Source organism: Oxyura jamaicensis, chromosome 20, assembly GCF_011077185.1.
Source record: "Oxyura jamaicensis isolate SHBP4307 breed ruddy duck chromosome 20, BPBGC_Ojam_1.0, whole genome shotgun sequence".
Taxonomy (NCBI): Eukaryota; Metazoa; Chordata; class Aves; order Anseriformes; family Anatidae; genus Oxyura; species Oxyura jamaicensis.
The window spans coordinates 2982234-2999182 of NC_048912.1; the positions used below are offsets into that span (position 1 = coordinate 2982234).

General features: G+C 42.6%; 1 long non-coding RNA gene across 1 annotated transcript in view; it reads right to left on the reverse strand.

Annotated features, from left to right (window-relative positions):
* LOC118176919 overlaps positions 1-16949 on the reverse strand; it is a 181201-nt gene that overhangs the window by 126518 nt on the left and 37734 nt on the right. The window contains exon 4 of the long non-coding RNA XR_004755571.1: positions 5293-5437. This is a non-coding gene — a long non-coding RNA (uncharacterized LOC118176919). The remainder of the gene's footprint in view (positions 1-5292; positions 5438-16949) is intronic.

Here is a 16949-nt window from a genome sequence, read left to right on the forward strand (position 1 = left end):
GACTATAGTCACCTGAAGCCTACGCAGCAGTGCTGCAATTCATTGGTTCTAAATCCCACTGATTTACTGAAGTAACGTCCCACTGAGCTTCATGACAAGTTCTCAGGGCATCTCTTAAGAAAAACGCTGAACGCCCTTTTGTCCATTTATTTTCTGCACTCCCTCTTCCACTCCTTCAGAAGAGAGAATCTCATCAGAAGATGGGTTGAAAAGATATTTGCGTGGGTACAGGCATATGGATATACATGCATCTGTACTGTACCTTACACACACACCGTCCTGGGCTGCTCTCTCAAAGGATGCGCCTTCTTGCTTACCTGGCCATTATGGACCCGTATGAACACTTTCAAACCAGGCTGGTAGGGATGTCTGTAGCTGCACACATGTAAAGCAGAACATAACAAATACATATCGAAGAGCAGTAATACTGCAGGAAGAAGTTAAACTTCATATTGCAAAAAGACAACGCAAAGATAACTTCTTTTAGGGACACACAGGCCTGCCAGCACACGCCGATTTAAATGTGACTGTGTACAGATACACGGACACCTTTTAGGACATGCAAATTGTAAAGACTAAAATGAAAAGCATCTGTGCTTATAGCATCCCTTCACTTTCTTTTCCCCTTTTTGACTTGGAAAATCTGGTTAAATGAGACTGAAACGCTGTCACCTTTGTGTTTCTAAAGCACACAATGAGGTCTGGAAGCAAGACGACTAAACCCACACAAGAAAAAAGAAAAAAGAAACAAGATAAATGTAAGGGCAGAGATTCTCCAAATCATTCAAGCAGGTTTGGTGCTCTGTTGTAACAGCTGTGTCTAATTTAAGGCTTCATGGTAACTTTGGAAACCTCAACCAAAAAGGCTGGACAATTTGTTTTAGTTTAAGCCATCAGGAACATGTTTAATGATCAATGAAATCTAATCTTCCAAGACTTCTTACACAGACAAGAATATTGTGAAGACATCCAGGTATAAAGAAGACATAAATTCTATAAAATAGAGAACTTCATCCAACTGCAGGCCAGAAAGAGAGAATACTAAGGGAAGCTGAGCAAAAAAAATCCTCAGAACAGGTGGATCCTCATGCCACCAAAAATGAGGATGTGCTCCACGATGGGCACTTCGCACCAGGCAGAAAAAAACCCTTTCTAGAAACATTTCACAGTTGTGGTAGTCATCTGGAGAAACTGCAACAAAACTTTAGGCAAATGTAAAACAGGAGGCCTGACTTAGCACAGCCTAGATGGTAAAGTAGTACCGTTTGCAGTATCCTGGCACTTGATTTTAATTCCACAAAGTAGTTGTTCCAACAAGCCATCTCTTACCAAAAACATCACATTTCTCAGTTCTGCACAGACACACAGAAGCAGCAGATCAAAGCAGGACTGCTTTGAACAACCCTGAAGAATGAAGCAGCAAAAGGAAAGGGGACAGCTGAAGCGTTAGTGCTCAGCCTTGAACTTCAGTGACTTGAATCTGTTCCGTGTTGAGTGGCATGGTTTGAAATGAATTAATTAGTTTTCAATTGCACAGGTGTTTATTTACCCACCTCAGCAGAACCTGCACTGTTTGTCTCCTTCAATAGTGGAACAGCAAGTACTGCTGGTGTTGCATGCTGTGGCTTAAGCCTCGTAAGAGAGCTGTATGTTGACCTTTATTTGAAATACTCCAGGTGTTTCATGTTCAAAGAAGCTACATTAACTAAGCAATGGGAATTATCAGGCCTGGAACAGAAGGGATGCTGCAAGGCATCAAGAACTGTAACCAAGAACTGCTGGTGAGCAGTTGAGTGAATATTTTCACTCCAGTGCAGACGGATGAAGCAAGAATTTAGAAGCAAATATGAGAAGTCCCAAAAGGATCAAGAAACAGTAGGATTGAGAAAGTACCTGAAATATGGCAAACGTACTTAGCTGTTTCAAGGACCTAAGCCAGTCTCCACTGAAACAGAGGGAAGCTCTCTGTACACCAGGTTCCCTCAGATCCTCTGCAGTGAGGCACCATTGCCAGCTGACGCAGGCTGTGGACCAGGGGCATTGCTGGTCTGACTGAGCAAAGCCAGCCGAGAGGCGCCCAGCAGGACCCCACACAGGGAGTCGAGAGCCTCAGTAGGGTCTGAATTCTCCCTCCCCAGAACAAAACAATTTACAAGGTATCATTTAGCGTTACAGAGAATCACAACTGAAAATCATTCTATTTCCTTTCAGGGAGTGAATAAAATTCTCAAAGCAACTCATCAATTCCCAGACAGAGGAAAAGCCATCTTAACTTTGCATTTACAAACTGTGCATGATCTGAATGTGAAGAAATGACCACGAATTCTTTTGCCTGTAGCACAGTTAGTTTCCCCCATACAGACATAAATGATGCTCATCAATAGAAATGTGATATTTCTGAATATAAAAAAAACATAAACTGCGCTTACTAGGTCTCCTCTGGTTCCCATTTAATTTCTTTTGTCTAATGTAAACTCACTGGGCTATGACTAACAGCTAACATATAATTTCTAATTGTATGGCATTATGTTATGTTAGTACAAAAACATTATCAGAGCCAAGACAGACAGAAGCATATCGTTCAGTCTTACTGGGAGCAGACAGGAATGGAAAAATACCATCAGCATCAAGTACATTTGTCAAGGAAGCAGATTAAAATTCAGCTCTAATGGGGGAAAAAAAATCTCCCCACATTTCAGTTACCTACTTTTTAAATGATAGAACTGTTATATAAACAAACCAAAATATGTTCACCTTTACAAGGGCTTATGGAAAAATGAGCTGGATGATGTAGGACATTACTATTTACTCTTTGGAAGATGATCTGTATATTTCTACAGAAATGGCCTAAAGCTTTACAGAGATACAAAGCCTGTAGCTACGTGATTAGCTATAGAATCCAACCTTGTTGCAGAATTATGTTCAGATTTACACTTGAAAGAATTATGAGCCTGAGCCTTGCAAAAAAAAAAAAAAAAAGTCTGATTTACACCCTGTAGAGATTTTCCTCCCTAGGGAATAAACCAAAGGAACATAAATCAAGAGTAAGGCCACAAAGAAGTGTACTCCTGAGCCTGCAGACAGTCTGTAACAATAGCTGCGAGAACTGCAAACCTCCTATATCCTCTCAATGCGTTAATCATGGGGTTCAAGACTGACAAGTTAAATGGCAAATGTGATGGACAGCATTAGTTTGGGGTATTTGCACCTGACTGTACGCGATGTTCCTCTGAAAGGGCTCCGGCAGGGCAGCTGGCAGGCAGCTTGTCCCCGCAGCCCACGTGCTGCAGACCAGGTGGTTCCCCCCAAGCTCCGTGGGATGATACCGCACGGGTCTTGCTCCGGTAGCGCAGGGAGAGAGGGATGGAGAGAATGAGGCCTACCAGCAGCCAGGAGCCTGCAGGCAGGGAAGGACAGCGACAAAGCAAGGAACTGGGAGAAAGGCACGGGGGTCCTCAGAGGGAAATCATTTTCCTACATACTTAGGCAGGAGTGCAATGACTGTCGTCATCCAGAATGTCAACAAAATGCTGAAATCAGAGCAAACCTGAAACAGAAGATCTATCCACATGAGAGGGGAAAGAGGAGGTTTTTAATGTCATCCTTGTTATATTACGTTTTAACCCCAATTCCTATTTGTTAATCTGATTCTTCCCTGTTACAAGGACTCTTATTTATCTCTGTCCATGGCAAAGGGCTGTAATTAGGTGATCAAGGTCCCTTCCAACCCGACCCATTCTGTGATTGTCTTAGTTTGCAGTCTAATAAAAGACAGCTTCTGTAGCTCAAAATCTCTTTGTGAAGAGGTCACTTTACGGAAGAGGCAGTGCCAAATCCACCTGAAGGCTCTGGCAAGCTTGCGGACCTGTTCAAGCAACATGCCTAACAGCTGAAATAGTTGAGTATTTAAGGAGCAACACCCAGATAAACTTTCCAAGCTACCCCTCCACTTCCAAATACAGGATGGTGTGGCTTGGAAGGGACCTTAAAGATCATCTAGTTCCAGCCCTTTGCCGTGGGCAGGGACATCTTCAACCAGACCGAGTTACACAAAGCCCCATCCAACCTGGCCTTGAACACCTCCAGGAACAGAGCATCCACAGCTTCTCTGGGAAGCCTGTTCCAGTGCCTCACCACCCTCCAAGCAGACATAAGGAAGAAATTCTTTCATCTAAATCTACCCTCTTTTAAAGCCATTACTCCTTGTCCAATAAAGCCCTTCAATCTCTGTATCTGTCAAAGGTCCTAAAATGGAACCTAGGCATTCCTAGATTTAAAAAGAAATAGAAACATCAAAAAGTAATGCAATATATTATCAAAAACACAGAAACTGCTATACTGCCATTTACTTCAGATTAAAATTAATGAGAGCTCTCACTGATTGATCAAAAGAAAGCTCAGTCTATTCAGCCTGTAACCCACTTCAAGTCTTGCCTTCTAGAAACACAGGAGCCGGGAAAGCACTGGAAGGAGCAGGGTGTCAGGAATACTGGGTTCGCTTCCAGCTCCCGGGAGAGCCCACTGTAGTGTCTGTAGCTCGCAACACGACCACAAGTCATGTGTACAACTCCATTCTCACATAGTGCATCAGTCCCATTTACTAAGATTGCAGACTCTTCAGGACAGCATCTGTATCTTGCTACGTACTTGTTCAGTGGTTAATACGAGAAAGCTCTCATCTCAGCTGGGGAATTCTGGCATTAGCAGAGTACAAACAGCGGTCTCGTGCTCTCCCTCTACGCAGGCAGAACATCATCCAAAAACCGAACCTATATAATTCTACTTTTATGAAAAGAGATCACGGCTTTCCATGATTTTTCAGCCAGGAACGGCAGCATTCAATCCCAACTAAAAGAACATAAATCCTAAGATTCCATTCAACTGGCCTTTCATGTCCTTGTCACCCGGCATGCACCTGGCAATGCCCAATCAGAATCTTGCAGGGCATTATAACCTTGATCCTATTGACCAGCATCGCTCTGATTTAAATTTCAAACAGCCTGCAATTTTGATTCCTCTTTCCCCCAGCTCTGAAAGCAAACATTATGGATTTTATAGGGAAGGAGGCCCTAGCCACACATTTGATTTGCACAAACTTTGCAGAAGTGAAAAGGCAGTCAATACAAACAGAATTAATTTTAATTAACCTTAATATTCTGATGAAAATGGTGGGGAGTTCTCATGAACAAATGAGTAGAGCCACATACACAAAAATATCTGCTTTGTTAATTACACATGCACATATCCAATAATAAAGTCATGGTTAATTACAGTACTTGTTTGTGAACTTACATGGTTACGAACACACAGGCACCCCTGCAGTCGGTAAGCACGTCCTTTTTTCGGTCAGGCAGTGTAGAAAGCCAGCACTGAGATGCTGATTAGCAGCACTGTCAAAGATCTTCAATTCTCCATCTAATCATCAAGTCTCTGGTGCCTGACTGCTGGGGACAGGAACAGACATTATTATTCCCCAGCCTGGAAACTCCCCTGGAAGAATTGCTCCTGAACCATAAACAGGCTCAACCGCAGCCTCTTGTCAAGAAGTCCAAGCAGCCCAACTCATTCATACAAAACCAGGAGCAACTACTCAAAACTGTGGTTACACTGATGTAAAACCAGTGAAAACAGGCAATCAAGAAACCAGCCTGTGAAATTACTGCGTGTAAATAGAACACAAATATCATCGAGTGGAGATCCCTATTACCCAATTTAAAACTGTTTAGGCAAATTTGCTGAAGATCTTGCCCACAATTTCCTACCGCATGTGATTTAAGAGGAGAACAAGATGACACTACAGAAGAGAGCATCAAAACAGGGCATTTTCCCTGTTTGTTGCTGCAAAAATTTCAAGCCAAACCAGATATCCAAACACAAGCAGATCAGAGGCTCCTCGCTCTTTAAGGAACCAACGCCAAGTCATTCCAACCAATTGCTTTCAAATGTGCCTCCACACCCATGAGAAACACCTTTCCGTGCTGCTTCTAAAGCTTACCTGTGCCCAGGTGAGAGAATCTAAAAAGCAACCTAGCACAGAAAGACTGAAGGAGCCCAGCAGTTGGAAGAAGAAAGCTCTCTTGTAATTGATTTTGGAAATACGCAAGGCCTGATCTGAAAACTCGCTATGAAAAATCTGTGTGTTGTCCGAATTACTGGCCAGGGCTGGGATTTGTTTGCTTCCCAGGAGCAGAATAAAGAAAAAGAAGGAAAAATGCTTTCTTAGCTATCTCCAGCACTCTTGTCCTCCTTACAAGCACAGTGAGCACGTGTTGCACCAAACGGGCATGCAAGACAAAACCAGATATTTAACGTTTGTTCAAGTTAGAAGAAAAATATTGCCATACCAACAGATTCAAAAATAATAGAGTTTTACCCTGAGAAACATGAGATCTGGGACTCCTTCTCTTTGCCTTCACTTTTTTAATCTTCCAGGGTGCTTTAGAGTTACATTCCTACATTTGAGAGCCTGCGGGCTAGGAATTTATTTAAGATACAGCTAAGAATCTCATTAATAACATGAATACAGAAACTGGGGTTTAAAGAAAATATACAGGTAACGCAAAATTTAAAGTCATGACAAGTGGCAACAGCGCGTACAATATCAATATCTGGGTAATGGGCCCAGAATGATTACTGGTTAATGAGCTGAAGCACGCAACAATAATGGAAAAATAATAAAAAAAAAAAAAAAAAAGAAATGTTTCTTTTATAACATGGCTGCTAGGACTTGCAGCAAGCTACTTGGAGTCACATCCTGTTTACTTAAGTGATTAAAATTAGGCCAAACCCCACTATATCACAAGCAGTATTTTTTAAGGAAGCATATGCCTGCTGGTATACTTGATTTGCCACTGTAGAAGCAAGCAGAAAGGGGCCCAAACAGACCATTACTGCAAGTAAAGCAAACGTGATGTGTCTTCATTTTGTACAATTAGCTGCTCTGTACCTGTTTGGCAAGATAACTATGAATAATGCTATTGATATTTATGGCTTCATCAACTCCAATAGCTAGGAGATGAGCTAGGCTGTTAAAAATCTATCAACTGGGCAAGTTGTGTAACAAGTATTTATAACAAACGTGTTATCAATTGCATTTGGAAAAGCTTCAAAACAAGCGTGTGCTGAGCAGACATAACACCCCCACACACGCACCTTCTTGTGATATCCTGCGCACGTTAGGAACATACCTGACATATTTCAAGAACATTTTCATCAGACCTGTACAAACATTGCTGCCCCCTGCCCTCCTCCTTAAAATTATCAACTAATCTTGGAAAGTGTAGGAAATCACACTACCAGAATTCAGGTTTCGTGTATGGTAACTACAAGATGCATATAATTGTGCCTTAAATCATCTCTGCAAAACACAGCTACAAGTAGTCCGACTTTTCTGCAAAAACTTGCAGAAGTCCACAGGCATATATTATGTATACAAATATGGAAAGAACGTTCCAGTCCTTGCAGCGATGTTTCCCTTTATTTTACACCAAAAATAAGGCAAACCTTAATAAATGCATTATGAAAATAAACATCCACCTGGCAGAATCTTCTTAATGGAGGCTGTCTCCTTTTAAACAGATTGAGAGCTTGAGAGTAAAAGAAAAAAGCACAGGGGGACGTACACCAGTGTAAGTTTGGAGTTTAATGAACAAAGCCACTTATTCCCTCTCAAAGGCAGAGGGAAAGGGAGATGAAAGCTCTTGTTTCATTTTATGTGCAAAGCAGAACAGACGTCTCCCATAGACATGCTAATGAAACATTGATTTGCTTGGGTGACGTTTGTTACCACAGGGCTCTCCACCTTGGACTTTCAGGAGAAACAATTCACAATTAATTAACTCCTTTCACAGATTATCTGAAATCTAACCTCTGCTCAACCCCACTTCATGATAATGTTCATTTTGTTACGAATATGCAGATCAATGAACATACATATATGCAGACACGCACATACTTACGGAGATGTATTCCCCATTTTTATATGCATGCAAATGTGTAACGCATGACATCTCATAATGCATCACGTAATCCATGCTTACATTACAGATAATATAAAATATATTTTTTTAATATTTATTTATATTTGTAGCCATGTGATTCCACTGCTGTAAGCATCACACCAAGTTTCCTGCCATCAGCTCACATGGGAGAACTCCCCAAACTCCCAGCGTTTCGGGAGGAGCCCTGACTCCCTCACCCAGCTCCTCCTCACCTCGGGCAGATGCAAACCTACCTCACAGGAGTCCACAAGAACTGCTCCCCGCTGCCCTAACCAACATTTAATGCATTTTCTCAGGCACGGAAAGGAAACCGGCACTCTTATTCTAATTAAAAAAAAAAAACAAACAAACAAAAAAAAAGCAGTTTCTCTTCAAGGGGAATGAAGATGTAAAATAAATATAAAATTAAAAATATAAGTAATACTTCCTGCCCTTCTGAAAAAGTGCCTAATTGTCTTTTCAATTGTAAATACACATAAGCCAAATTGCCTGGCTGTACTGACCCTGCGTGGCAGATGTATGTGAAGCACACCTCCCACATCGCAGGTTCTATCTCACTCGCCCTATGCCCACAAAAGCCTCGTTCCAATATTGCAGCCCCTTGACTCAAGGGGCTTCGATTTCCCTAAGCTGAATTCCAGCACCCAGAGGTTTTTCTCCCAGCTGTGGAAACCCTTTGGTGAAGTCGATACCGACCAAGGGACCAAGCAGAGCAGCAGGCCAGCTTCGCGACTCACTGTTGGACATTCAGGGTGTCAAAGGAAGCAGGTAAGAAAAAATGCTATGTCCTCAACAGCGACTGCCACAAGAGTTAGCTAAAGATTATCTTCCCTTAATAAAAGTCGTGTGGAAATTTAAGGAAAGAAATTATGTAGATTTAAATTTTTACTTAAGTAATATAAACTGGTCTTACAGTGACTTTATAGTTTTCCTTCCAGAAAGCAGACAAGGCTTACAAATGTGACAAATAATTCCAATGGATAATTTAATAATAATAAAAACAAAAAATGTTTTAAAGTAAAATACGGAGAAGATCAAAGGCCTATGAAGCAGTAACACTGCAAATAAAGTTCAATCTGTGATTCTTTAAAGCTTTTAACTTGGAAAATTGAAACAAATCTCCAACTGTACACACACACGCTCCCCCACTCCTTCCTGCCCGAACACCATTAACGTGAATTTCAAGCAGGGCTCACCTTCACTGCAGCTATTATTGACACGGGCTGGGTGATCAATACAGAACGGACTGGAAGCTCATTTTTAGAAATTGATAAAAGTTCAAAACCCAGAGGGGTTAGATGATTTACAGCACAGGTTAAAGCTATGCGCTCTGCTTTGCTTGAAAAAGCAAGGGTTTTCCAGATGCTTCCATCTATTCCACTATTTTATTAATGCCTTTACATTTGAATACGATTTTAGTTTCTTAGAATTCATGGTTAGGTTAGAAATTAATTTCACTGAAAGTTACCATCTATCAAGGAAGCTATGTCTTAGCACAAGATAACCTTCCCTGTCCTACAGGTGCAGAAATCCCAAGGCTGGGCCTTACTGGGATGAGGCCTGCACCGGGACTCATGGCGGCCCTGCCCCCCCCCCCCCCTCCACAGAGACACCACCAAGAGGTGAGAGGGGACGGGGGCCACCAGCCTTCCCCTCTCAGGTCCCATTTCGAGGGGTTCTGGAACTGACGCTGTGACAAGAGGACGGGACAGATCCCGAGACGCGTTTGCTAACTACAACGAAACCTTCAGCTTCGGGCAACGCTGCCAGCCCCGTGCAGCCCAGTGGAATTAAAGACCTCGAGAAATTAAAATGGAGAAAGCTCCAGCGAAGGAGCACAGAGCAAGGACAGGAAGAGCCCTACCCACAAGCAAACAAACTGGGACGTGCCTGTCCCTTTCCAATTCCCTACAACTTCTTACGCACCCTCAGCTCCTTTCTTCAAGGCATCTCTCCTCTTCTTAAGCATCAGCAGAAAGTTAAACACTGCTTTCCTTCCCAGGTCATCACCAACAACCGGCCTCGCTAATGAAGTGCTCTAGCTAAAATAATAAAAGGGCCAGTATAGAGTTCCTGTGAGTGCTGGCTCAGTCCAAACCCTAATATTGATGTTATTATATAAAGTACCACAGAGTATGTAGGGCAACCCCACGTCTGTCACAGCCATTTCTTACTGTATGCTTTTAATTATTTCATTGACACGCTTGGACTTGATAACTGCCTGAATTTTCCTGTCAACACTTTGGTCTTTGGTTTTCTTCATTAAATCACAGTTTCAAACAACTTTTTTTTTTTTTTTCTTCACACCCCCCTCCCCTCCCCAACTTTTTTTTGGCTTCTAATTCTCTGAATGCCCCACACTGTTTTAAATTACATGCTCATTTTGGAATATGCAGGCTATTTATCTAGGAGGCAAATTTCAGAGCCATCTGAAATTAATTTCCAAACCCCAAAGTTCCTGGGTACCAGCTTCCCATCCAGCCCTGGAATTTCCTGATGCTGCTGCGTGGTTCAGGTTTCTCCTCACCTCCAGAGCGCGGCCCCGCCAGCTGCGATGCGCGCTCCCTCCTGCTTCTGGTACTTTCTAACTGACCCTTCCAACAGGGAAGAAAATATCCCCCTTAATTAATTCTTAGATATTATTATAAAGTAGGCTGTATGATTCTTAAAATTGAACCCACATCTTGGCACACAGAAGAGTTTCAAACAGCTGCAGGGTGCACAGCACATATAGCAGCATGAAACTCAGCACAGAAAGCTGCGGTATCTTGTGACACCAGCCGTATTAACAGATGTTAGCTGCCATGTACGCACATCAACGTAATTTCTAGAAGTATTGATTATCCCAAGTGATTTCAAGTGGAGTCTGGACACCCACAGCACCTCTAGACTTATGGCAATGGGCAAAATTTTAGAAGTCTCAAACATTCCAAATACAATCAAAACCTGCTGCCATGGAAAATCTTGAATTTTAGATTGTATACCTGTAAGGGGTCCAATCTGACTGGAGAAATCTGAAATTCCCTATTGTTTTGCTAAATATGTCAAAATAAGTTTCAAATGTAAGAAAGGTTATGGCTCGTTTCAATGGTCAAATTTTTTTTTCCTGGTAAAATTGTTTTTCTCTAAGTTACTTGTTCATGTTAAATCAATTGTGACATTAAGTTTAACATGTTTTTCATTTCAAGATAGACGTTTTTCCAACAAGCCATAATTGGTATTTTGAATGTTTAATAAGATGGTCTCCCTCAAAAGCTTGTAAGACCTTTGGAAATATTTCTGCCTATAATTAGCTGGAGAGCTAAATGTTATTTTGGAAGTGAGGACAGGGAATGCAATGATTTTGCAATATCAGACCAATATTTAAATTTTAATTTTCTGCGACTGAAAACAGTTTTCATGTTTGTAATCAGTCAGAGAAGTTTTCCTATGATCCTAATTACTGCATCATCACTATTTCCTGTGAGAAAATGACTAATCTGCTCCTGAACTTACTTCAGTTCTTTAAAAATAAAAAAATAAAAATAAAAAATACTCTGTTGCTCCTGAACAAGAGGCTTTTATACATCTAAGACTTTAGTATCTCTTACATAACTCCCAGAAGACATCTGATCATAGACGACAGCTGCAATCAATCACGCTGCAAATAAGATACTTATCAGAAATCTCACGCTAGCTGTTTGATCCACACCTGCCAATGGAAATGCATGGAATGAACAGCTTCATTTACCTTCTGGTGCCCATCCCCACATACACCTTGCTGCCCCAAATCGTGCTGGCTCTAGAAACGGTGGCTGTCTGAGGTGAACAGCAGCTACCTGGAAACTCCCAGTCTCAGGCTCCTCCGGGAAAGGAGTGGCAACACGGTCGTTATGGACGAGAGCAGTAGCAGAGAGGAGAGCAAGCTCAACTATAAGTTTCAAAAGAGGGCGGGTTAAAGGAAACACCTATTGCTGGTGTTTCCTCAAAGACACAGTATTTAGTTGAGTTATACTACTATATACTTTTTTAAAAAATAAAGTCTGAAGCAGCGATGTTCAGACTGCACTCCTTTTCATCTCAGCTCTGTAAGGATTTCTGTCTGTGAATGTTTCCCCGTATAAGAGGCAGAGTTCAAACCCAACAACATCACACTGGCAAAAGCTGTTAGGACGCTGAGAAGTTTGCAGCTGATCTAACAGACAGGTATTCCAGCTCAGAATTCAGTCCGTGCTCTCTGCAAGTCTTCTACAGGACATAAAACCGATTTACTTTCAAGGCAGTATTTTAAATGAAGATTAATTTGACATTTTCAAAAATCAAATTCAAAACCTTGGGTGTGGGTTTTTATGAACCCAAAAAGAAACATGCTCAGGGCAGACCAGTTTAAAAAAATGGCACTGACACCAAAGGCAGCTCCACAAACAGTGTGCGTAAAGCTCAGCTCCTGTGGTTCATGATTTCAAGACCGAGTCCCTCAGACTGCTGAGTGCAGTAATGTTGCAAGACCCACAGCAGCTCTGCTTTGCCACCAGGACGCTGAAAACAACGATGCTGAAAGAAGTACTGGAAGGAGAAATGCCTTTCACTCTCTCTTAACTTGTTCCCATCACACTTACTCAAAGTGAAATTTTGCCTCCCCAGCTGCATACTCAGTTGCTGGAGAAGCTCAGGCACGTACAGGCTGGCTCCTTCACGATGACGTGCTTGTGGTGAACACCGCCTGCCATTTCAAGCATCATCACTATCACTAATAGTGATGATGCATCCACCACTGACACCTGACAAAGGCTTCATAGCCAAAAGATGGGACAGGGTAACAGACACACGGTGCTGACAGATGAGAGAACTTAGAGCAAGCTCACGCTGCTTTGGTGCAAAAGTTAGAGGCCAGGCAGACTTGCATGAATTGGCAAAACAGCAGCAGGCGTGTATGGTTAGGTGTCTAAATCCTACCCTAAAATATCCTGACAAAAAAAAAGGAGGAAAGAAAATTGAAATAAGCCAACATTTTGGTAGCCATCTCCAAGTACTTTGAACAGCTGAAGGTCCTAAATAAAGCCCTGCCCTTTCAGAAGGATTGAAAAGCCACAATTTTAAGAAAAATACACCATTACCTAATAACTGCACATTAAAAGGGGAAAAAAAAACCATGCATCCACCTTCATCTTCAGGTGAACAAAAACATGATTTACATCTCCATGTGTTTTATTTCTTCCAGGTATTTCCGCAGAGGTGTGTTTTGGTTTTTTTTTTCAGGGAGGGGTGAATTCCTAAAACATTACTTTTAACATTTAGCTTCTTTCCATTACCATTTTCATAAACATAGGTTAGAAGCAGGGAAGAGCAAAGGATCTTCAAAAGTTTCTAAAGCCTTTAAGTGCTTACAGTAAAGCCTACCGCAATGGAGAAAACATACTGCCAACTTCCAGGGGTTTTGGTATCAATGATTGCTTCTTTCCTTGACACAGGACTGACCCTAGACGGTCCCAAACAGATCCTGAAAAGGCAAAAGTCCCACCGCTTTAAGTGAAGGATATGCAGCCCATTTAACGAAACATTTAACACCTCAAATACCTCCGTTTTTTTCAAGAAAATTAGGTACATTATAGCACATCGCCAGTAGGTTCTTAAGCCCGTGCCTCTTGGTGCGTGCAGCTGGACCATACAGCACCCACAGCCCGATGCAGAAACAAGCACTCGGCCACGTGCACACACAGTCGATGTGTATGTGCAATCACTGAAAAAAAATCTGCTTTACATCCAGCTCATTTACAAGCCTGATCAGACATCTTTGCAGGACATACCAGCTCATGCCCACCACTGGTTAAAATACCCTCACTGCTTCTGGCTCAGAGCTGGCTTCCAGCCAGCCAGGGCAAAACACAGCTTGGGAAGTTCAGATCTTTCCCTATTTGTTCATTAGAGATACCCTACAGCAATTATTATCTCCTAAAGAAAAAGGTAAAGCTGCCCTGCAGTTTTTTCCTCCCCCTATTACTACTTGAAAAGAGAAAGATTCGGCTGAGGGAAAATAAAACCAAGGGCACCTGTACTCAGGCAGTCACCCCTGTAGGAACAGGCTGCAAAAAACACAGAGCTGACATTACAACGTAACGACTGATTCACAGGACTCCATGTTTCGAGGCTGCGTTTAAGATTTCAACAGAAACTAGATGTTAAACCCGGATTAATGAAGCCGACTGCTCCTTTCCCCCGCAACAAAATCTCTATACAGATAGTTAGAGAGACAAAAACTCTTCCAAAAACTTCTACACCCACCACAAAGCCTGCAGAACAGGCAAACACCTGCAGGGGCAGCCAGAAGTCCATCACTAGTTGACTCCCTGACCCGAGCGTGCAGGAGGAACACCAGGACATCAGCTCGCCTGCTGCTGGCACCTGCGGGACATCTGCAGCACTCAGCCAGGGAGCGGGCAGCAGCCGTCCTGGCGCTGGTGCAGACGGACAGACAGACATCAGCCAGCCACTGCTGCTCCCAGAGTGGGGATGGAGGGGCAAGGAACTCACTCTTAAGACAATTAGGTTCTAGCCTAGATAAAAGGGCAGAGTCACAGATCTCAGCCGTGTGTCTCTGGAGCAGCAGGCACTGGCAGCGAGGCAGAGTGAAGGAGTCGGTATCCGGCCCTCTGTGGCACATGCTCTGCTCCTAGCAGTGTAAGGAACTTGCATCGCTCCCTCAGCGTATCACAAGAACATCTTGAAAAAAATGCCTAATAAATTTCTGATCGCAAATCCTAGCACTGAGATAGAGCTACAAGACAGTAGAAATTAAGAAGCTGCTGAAAGTGTCACCGGTTGGTTGTGGCAGAGCCCAGGATCAAACTGGGATAAAGTGAGTCTCAGTCTCGCATCCACCTCTTGCTATGACAAAAAAGAAATGTCTAAAGTGTTTTCTGAAAAGAAGTCAGTGAATTAAGCTTGTAAATGGGTATGTCCACAAGATGCATACTTTGTTCTTAGCCCTACAGAGGAAGCCACTAGTGTGAAAATACCACTGTGATGGAACACCATCATGCAACTGGCATCACCGCAGGGACATTTCAATTGTTACAGCAAAAATCAGGTTGTTCAAAGCTTTCTCCAGTCTTTGCTTCTCTTCATCTGCATGCTCTCCTTGCCTGGACTTAGAAAAGAAGGCACTTTACACCTCAAATTCTCTTTTCTTTCTCTCTTTCACTTTCTTCCAAGCCACCTCCCCCAAAGCAGCACTTACCACAGTGACAAATGAAGCAATAATAAGGTTAGTCATTTAACTCCTTGCATCCTACTTAAAAATCACCCTAATTACTCTGTAATGGGTCCACAGAGGCAGAAGAGTCTGGGTGAAATCTACCCGGAGGGCACCGGTATAGTTCATCTGTCCATTCTCTAATAGCACTCTAAAGTTCACCCTTATAAACATGTCACCTAGTCTATAATTAAGTGACTGGTCATTAGGTAACATATGTGGTACCTGTGGGTCACATATCAGTCAGCGGGTGATGGATCTTTATCCAATAGCCACGCAGAAGCAGCCCCGTGGCTCTGTCACCCAGCACCACTCCCCACGCACAGCACACTCGCCGAAGACTCGGTGTAGGTGTGGGGCTTTGTTTTAAGTAATAAGCTCTGCTTGGGAAGGGTGAGAAACCGAGGCGAGGAGGGAGTAGATGCAGTATCGGCTTGTCACAGTTCAGTCTTCATCCTAGCAGCACGAATAAAAACTGTATTTATTCCTTCACGTTCCTGCAAGCATAGTGGTGTCTAAAGCATGCTTCATACCTCACTGACAGCTGGATTCCCCCCTCATACTCAACAGAAGGAGAGACTGCTAATTACTGTACTTGTATCAACTTCAGTGACCTCTCTCTTGCTCATAAAAGCAAGTTATGCTTTTTAACCCTTTCAGCTTCCACAGATGTGCATAGCCATGATGGACAGAGGAGAAAGGCATCCGAAAATTAGCCTTGATTTCACCAAGAAACTGGAAGAACCTAGAGATGCACCTAGACAAACCACAAAGCCGTGCTGATCAGGCCATTCAATGCGTACACGTGTACAGAGAAAGACAATTTTGTTTCAACTCCCTTCCCTCATTCATCTGTGCCAAGAGATAAAGGGCTTGATCAGAAGAGATACCGGGATACGAGCAGGACATTCAGCTCGAGCTCAGACTGCACACAACGTATGGTTTCCAGCAGGTTTTGTTACCCCTACAGGACAGAAAAGGACAGGTCATGTGAAGACTTGAAGTTCAGGCTAGAGTCCTACAAACCCCAAGGATCTCTTATAAACATTACAGTTTTACAGTTTAGTTCTCTGAACTTGCAGGAGGAAGAATTTCCTTGAGGAAGGCCCATGTGGCTGATGCCCCATAGATACAAATTTGTTTCAACAGATTTTTTTTCTGGGTACAAGAGGACTGTAATTCTGCAGCAGCCATGCAGACACCATTTTCAAGGAATTCACTTTGGACTTCTGCGTTCTTGGACGCAATAACGCAATGAAGATCTGGACCACACAGATTTCCAGATGGTAAATGCGATTTGAGCTGTGCTTTTCTTGGTAAGTAAATTATAAAGGAAAAAGAAAAAGCAAAGGAATCTCATGCCCACAATGTTTATAATTGCTAGTTATCTCCAAGGAGAGCACCCAAAGCTATGATATTATGGCCAAGAAAACAAGACAAGACCTTGGAACCAGCTTTCTGACCCCAACTGCTGAAATGTGCCCGAACTACCATACAGGTTAACCTCCCACAACATCTCTCCTGCTAACTCACTTCTGTTTGATGTTCGCAGTAACCACTTGGGCCGCCCACAGCTTTGGTAACATGGAAAATGGAAGATTTGGCAAGAGCATTGAACTGACCTGTTAAAGTCCAAGAACAAAATTCCAAGACCAAGAAGAGGCATATCTTCATCAAGAATTAATCTGTTGTATTTAGAGATGTTAGCAGATATAACC